The sequence below is a fragment of the Salvia splendens genome, unplaced genomic scaffold (assembly GCF_004379255.2).
Source record: "Salvia splendens isolate huo1 unplaced genomic scaffold, SspV2 ctg46, whole genome shotgun sequence".
Lineage (NCBI taxonomy): Eukaryota > Viridiplantae > Streptophyta > Magnoliopsida > Lamiales > Lamiaceae > Salvia > Salvia splendens.
In genome coordinates, this window is record NW_024599112.1 from 105,197 (window position 1) to 112,101 (window position 6,905).

The 6,905-nt window shown below is 36.9% G+C and overlaps 1 pseudogene; it reads right to left on the bottom strand.

The window, feature by feature from the left end:
• Window positions 1–319: 319 nt before the first annotated feature.
• LOC121790281 lies at window positions 320–5,687 on the bottom strand (annotated as a pseudogene).
• Window positions 5,688–6,905: the final 1,218 nt, after the last annotated feature.

A 6,905-nucleotide genomic window follows, 5' to 3' on the forward strand; every position in this document is an offset into this window, starting at 1 on the left:
TTGCTTTTTGAAGGCCACTTAATGTTGTACTAAAAAAAGTCCTCCAAATGATAAATTAGGTTAATTTGTCTTTTTTGGAGATCGGCTATTCTCCTTTAGAGGACATATCAGATCAAATGAGAACTCAAGATATGAATGAGAACTCAAGATATGAATAATCATGATAATGAGTTATAGTCACGCCACTCCAATTAAAATAACCCATAACTTTCTCGTAAATAGATAATAATATGACAATGAGTCAAAATATTATATCCGTAACTTTAGTCAAAATATTCTCATACTATATCCGTAACTTTAGTCAAAATATTTCAAGTGATAAAACTAAACATTCATCTTCCAACCTTTAAAATTCCAACTATAGGTTACAATATTTCCTGCATTCAGTATGATGGAAGGACACATGGTTAACACTACGAATAAATGAGAAGATCAAGACGAGAACAAATCAATGACAAATCAAGAATTGTTTCTCATCCAAATCAGTTGTAGCAACAACTATATGAAGAAACGTGAACTAGAGCTCCAAAATTGTGGGTACAGAAGTACTTTGTGAGGGAGAACAGATTCAACATACAAACTATAGCAAACTGCTTACAGTCCAAACTCGTCGCAAAACGGAATGATATCCGGAGCTCATCCTTTCGCTGATGACACAAGTATATGTTGGTATGGATACAGAACCTTTGACTAATATCTGACAAACTGTCGCGTGTCATCTTCACCTTTCCTTCCATACGGGTTGCTCTTGCTGAAACCCATGTCGGCTTCCATCACTTTTATGTGATTTCTTCCTGAACTTAGAGGCATTGCTATCAATGTTTAAGTTCACTTTAGGAGGTGAACTGAAACAAATGAAGCAGCCACAGCCTGCCAAGAACCAGAATCAGCAAGATGCGAAAATAAAATCATAAATTCCAATATGATAGAGGTGTTTTTATGGTATTTGTGCACAACAGTACTGCGCTCATAGTGACATACATATATACAGATAAAAAAAAGGCACTCCATATACAGATGTCAATGGGCCAGCCCTATTCAGTTTGCATGCTAATCGGTTTACAAATTATCAACCCTAACCCTAAACATTCCAGCATCACCTTGTACAACCTGTGTCCCTAATTTTTTATTTATTTTAGTGTAGCTGACAGGCTAGCCCGCTCAACTCGCCAGGCCGAATAGGCATGCCCGAGTAATCCAATACTTAAACGTGTAACGATTTTTCAGCCCTAATCCTTTATAGTATTTATTATTTAGCGGGCTAATCGGGTCACCCCGCAATTTTGGGCTGAACTGACATCCCTAGGCCTTAACTTTATTCTCCTATGCACAAAAAATTGATAAAAAGTTTAGTGGTCAAAATAATTTAGATGTGAATTACACCAAGGAAAATTAACTAGTTCTACAGCCACATTCCGTAATACATTTATTTCGGTATGCACATGACAAATGTTTCAGTTAGAAGGATATGAAATACCTCTAGATCAAGCCTGTGAACATTAAAGATGTCCTTCATAGAGTGTGAATTGTACGCGAGAATGTAAGATCTGTAGGCATCTTTAGCTGACTTGTTCAAATGATAGTTTTCAGAGATTATGTTTACCTGTATCACAAGCATAATGACAGTTGAGTTCTAACATAACCAGATACAGAGGGAAGTGTACTTACTAAGAAACAACTAATTGAAAGCCTTGTGAACAAGAACATACCAATTTAGATTGGGCATTCACTATTTTCTTCTCATCATAATCATACTCTTTGACTGGCACTTTTGCAGCCTGAAATTCCAGTAATCACATTTTCAGAGAATAATAAAAAAACAAGACAATAAGCATACGAAATTGCATCATATGGCATGCCACATTTCTAATACTAATAAAAGCAATAACAGCTGGATTAATGGATATAATGAAACAAAGAGATTTTTCATTGAATATAGAACTAAAAGAGATCTTCAGCCTTCACAGTTTGCCGGAGAACATCCATGATTGATTGAGGAACATAAAACTTCAGTTCCATATGTTAATCGACTGAAAGGACTTTAACTAAGGAAACAACTCCCTATTTGAAATTTGGTTGAAGCTATTCATTATGGAATGGTAAAGCCCAGGACTCCAGCAACAGAACTAGATTAATGTAACATTGCACTGGTGAGTGTAGGCTTATTTCTATTATGGCCAAATCAATTGTCATACAATATTTCCATGGAATAACATAGGACTCCTACCTTGAGGTATTTCAGAAAGCCAAGCTCTTCTGGAATCAAGAAAAGCAAAGCATTCCCTTTCGCACCTGCCCCACGAGCTGTTCGACCAACTCTATGGACGTATTCCTGAAAGCATTGACACCTCGTGTTAGGAAGGGTGGGCAGGACACTAAAAACATTATGGATATACAACCGTCAATTTGACAGGAACTGGTTTTCATTACCTTGGGCTCATCAGGAGGGTCATACTGCACAATCCAGTCCTACAGAAAGAAGGGTAAACAGATTATTACCGCAAGCAGCGTATCTCTCAGAAATAAAGATCAGCTTATCACAAGTAAAAAAACATACCACTGCAGGAATATCAAGCCCACGTGCAGCAACATCCGTACACAATAAGATACCCTTCTCAGCTTTGCAGAAATCAAAAAAGGTAGAGTTCTTTTCTGCTGCTTTTGCTTGCCATGTATATCATCACAATCGATCTGAATGTATCTAAGAAGTTCTGAAATGGAACTTGACAGAATTGCAAGATGAGAAGAAAACCATGACTTTCTTTGTCAGATTTTTCTTCAAGAAGGAATAGAGAAGATTAAATCTCTTGGCACAAGGGACAACACAATAACCTTGCTGCAGCCCTTCATTGGTGACCTAATCATTTAATTTTACTTAGTTTAGAAGTTTAATGTTTAACCATATAAACAAAAAGAGAAAGTGAACAACTTCCACACCCTCTTCCTTCCATCATCCACATCAATATAAACTGGCTTTGTCTGAAATGACAACCTTACAAGGTCCTCAACCTGAAATGAGTATAAGGTCTCCTTTTTAGTTTGTCATCATATAGCAAATAAAAACATTACAATCCCATAAGCTGGAAACTACTCTTTTGTTTTAACTTCCAGCAAAATTCAAACATACTATGATAATTTAATTTTGAGGCCTAAGCATTGGCAGATCAGACAAGTAGATAATTCAATATTACCATTTCAAATTTAGATGTTGGATTACTATCAGTTTACTAGTTTTTTTCCCAAAAGCAACACAGAGAGACTTTCTCCTGCAAAAGAATAGATGTACCTTCTTTGTTTGTGTAGCTGAGAAAAGAGCTGTTTGCCTCTCCTACATAAGGTAGCATATTAGAGGTAAGACATGAGTTACCACAGAGTAAATAAACCAATTATTCACCAAGAAAATTTGATATTGAAGACCTAAAATTTATACTTCCAATGACATTAAAACAGAGTATGATCCAAATAAGTCAACCAAGGACTTCCAGATTCTTATCCATGAGAAACACACAAGAAGTATATATCCAATAATGAATACTTGTGTGGAAAGAATTGCTTAACTAGCTCTGGTGATATGTACCTTGGGCAAAATTTTAATAATTTGCTTCATTTCTTCTTCAAAATTAGCTTCCAGAATCCTATCAGCTTCATCAATCACAAGGCACTGCATATTCCAAAAAATGAGCATAGAAGGTAAGAGGTGTCTGACAACAAAAATAGACTAAACACAGAAGGATGTATTGTTCGGGAAAGCTCTGTATTTAAAATTTCACCACAAAGAAACTGATTTGCATATTCCAAAAAATGAGCATAGGATAGAAGTAAGGCAAGAGTCGTCTAACAACAAAAAATAGACTAAACTTTACAACAAAGATAAAGTGATCTGTGGTAGTAATTAGAACATGTTATGCAGTAAGTAGAATATTAGCAATGTTCATAACTTTCTCATTGGTAACAAATAAGATGCAGCATAGAAAAGGCTCATCAGGAGCATCCTTCTAGGTATGTAAAAAGAAGTTTCTTCAATACAGAATAACACTGGAATGGAAATGCTTATTACAGCAAGTACTCCATTTAAATAAAAGCACAATAAGAATCAAGCTGGGACATGGGGTGATGCAGGGAAACATTGAGTGGATGCAGTCATACCTTCAGATTTTTATACATAAAGCCCTTGTATTTTGGAGATGGTCAAGAAGCCGACCAGGGGTTGCTACCAAAAGATTAACTCCTTTGGCAATACGCTCTGCTTCCCCTCTTCGTGCTGCACCCCCAATTACCAATCCCAGTGTCTGCGAATGATACTTCAGAAGGTCCTTAGCTACAGCATGTGTCTGCATCATTTAGCTAAAGTTAAGTCTTGAAACAAGAACATTCAACTTAAAGGATCTCTCTGCAACCAAATGGTGTCAATTCTTAGGTTACAAATTGGAGTGAGGGGGTATATAGAGGAGTGTATAGCACACCCAATCCGAACAAATCATGAACCACCACCACAGTAGTTCATCAATCAGCTAATTAAAAATGGCACAATGAGCTTGACAAGATTTGGTTTAGGTGAACTGAAGTCTGAAGTGCACAAAGAGGTTTTTAAGGGATGCCATCAGACCGTGAGTTCACAATACCACAAAATGATTCACAAAATCTGAATGCACAAGTTACCTAGATAAGTAAAGCAAACAAGAAACAAAAACTTAGTAGAAGGAAAATCCAACCACTAATACCCTAGAAAAGTTAGTAATAAGATGTATAACTCTACCCAAGCTTAGACGACTACAAATACATGATTGTAAATCCATAAAACAGATGGCCCGCAGTAACAAACAACAGGTGAAATCAACTGTAGCTAAACCATTCAATTCAATCTTCAGCATAGCCAAAGAGGGGCAAATATTAAGGTTTATGTGGGGCATTACCAATAATAATGAAAATGAAAAAGGTACCTGTATGGCCAACTCCCTCGTTGGACAAATGACAATAACACCAGTTCCATTTCGAGGGGTAAACCGTATGTTAAAAAGCAATTCAACAGCTGGAACCAAAAAGGCAAGCGTTTTTCCAGAACCTGTCCTTGCAGCTCCAAGAACGTCTTTTCCTTCCAATAGCGGCGGAATTGATCTAGCTTGAATCTTTATCACCCAACACAAATAAAAAAGCACAAACAATCAGCAATTCTAGATTACATTACGAATGATTCCTAAAAGGAACTCTTTAATTACCTGAGTCATGTACTCAAATTTCATATCTTTAATGGCATCCATAGAGGGCTTTGATATCGGTAGCGCTTCAAAAGCTTCGCTGCTCATAATCCCTGACGAATTGACCTTCATCTCACTCTTCAAACCACTCTCCTCCTTCTCTATCTCTTCTCCGGCTTCTCCAGCTGTGTTAATTTCCTTCTTCCTTTTCTTCTCTTTCTTCTCCTCCTCCTCCACGACCACTTCTTCTTCCTCATCCATTTCGCTTACGGCGTCGTGTTTCAAGTCGTCTACTTGCACCTCTTCTTCGTTTTTTGGGGGCTTTGGAGTTTTGCTTTTGTCTCTGTTTCTCTTGCGCTTCTTCTTCGATGAGTCCATAGCTCCTTTAGCTAAGGTATCAATAGCGCCCATTTCGACGGCGGCGAAGGAGAAGAAGAGTGTGACGGCGGTGGCGGAAAGAGGGTTTGAAAAGGGGAGGGAATTAATAGCGAGCGGTGGAGTCCAGGGAATTATTAAAAGTGGAGGAAGGGCGCCCAAATTGATTGGGCCGGCCCATCAGAGTTTATGGTGGGATTCAATTATTAGAATGTGAATGGAGTGAGTTAGGAGAATATGAGGTCCATTTGCCAAAAATAGTACTCCCTTCGTCCTTCTGTATCTGAGTCGTATTCCTTTTTGGTTGTCTCACTGTAGCTGAGTCATTTCCTATTTTGGCAAAAAGCACCAACTTTTCTTATCTCTTACTTTATTATCTCTTCCTCTCTCTACCTTTTTCTTTTCCTACTTTATTCTCTCTTCACTTAACTCACTTTTAACACAATTTCTTAAATCCCGTGCCGACAAGAAACGTCTCTACTACAGAGGGACGGATGGAGTACTGTAAAAGTGAAATGAGACTTCTATTAGGGACCGAAGGGAGCAGTAATTTCTGGACGACATTAAAAACAACTTCTTCCTCCGTCTCCCATGTATAGTCCCCACTTTGATTTGCACGGATTTAAGATATATACTCCCTCCGTTCTAAGGTAGTAGGGGGCATTTTTTTTGGCACGGGATTTAAGAAATTGATTTGTTAAAGGTTAAAGTGGAGAAGGAAAAAAGTAAGAGGAAAATAAAGTAATAAAGAAAAGTGACTGTAAAGTAAGAGAGAGAATACAGTTTTTACCAAAAAAGGAAATGACTCAACTATTTTGGGACAAGCAGAAAAAGGAATATTATGACTCAACCTACCTTGAGACGAAGGGAGTGTGAAAGAAAATGAATAAAAAATTAGCAAAATATATGTCTTATTTTTATAATACTGGTATTAATTTTTTAGTAATATGTGAGTGAAATGATTTAGGCATACTTATTAAAAAATGTGAGTCTTCTTAAGTTATTCCATTTTTTAAAAAAAGGTCTTAGGATTTCTTTCATTTTCATAATTAAAGTATTTGAATATATACATAGTCTTTGAAAGGGAATATATGCCTTGCAATCTAGTATTGTTTGGTTATAGACAAAGGTCTAGAGGAGTTCTTTTATCTTTTTTTCGATAAATTTCCCTTTCTTTGAATTCGTCGAGCATTTGGTATGTGTAATGTGTTTATACCTCTATAAGTTATTGTGTACTTTTGTCGAATATTTGGGTAGGTGTCACCAAGATACTTGCTAGCAGAGAGGATATTCGTCGAGCATTTAGTGTGTGTAATATGTTTTATACCTCTATAA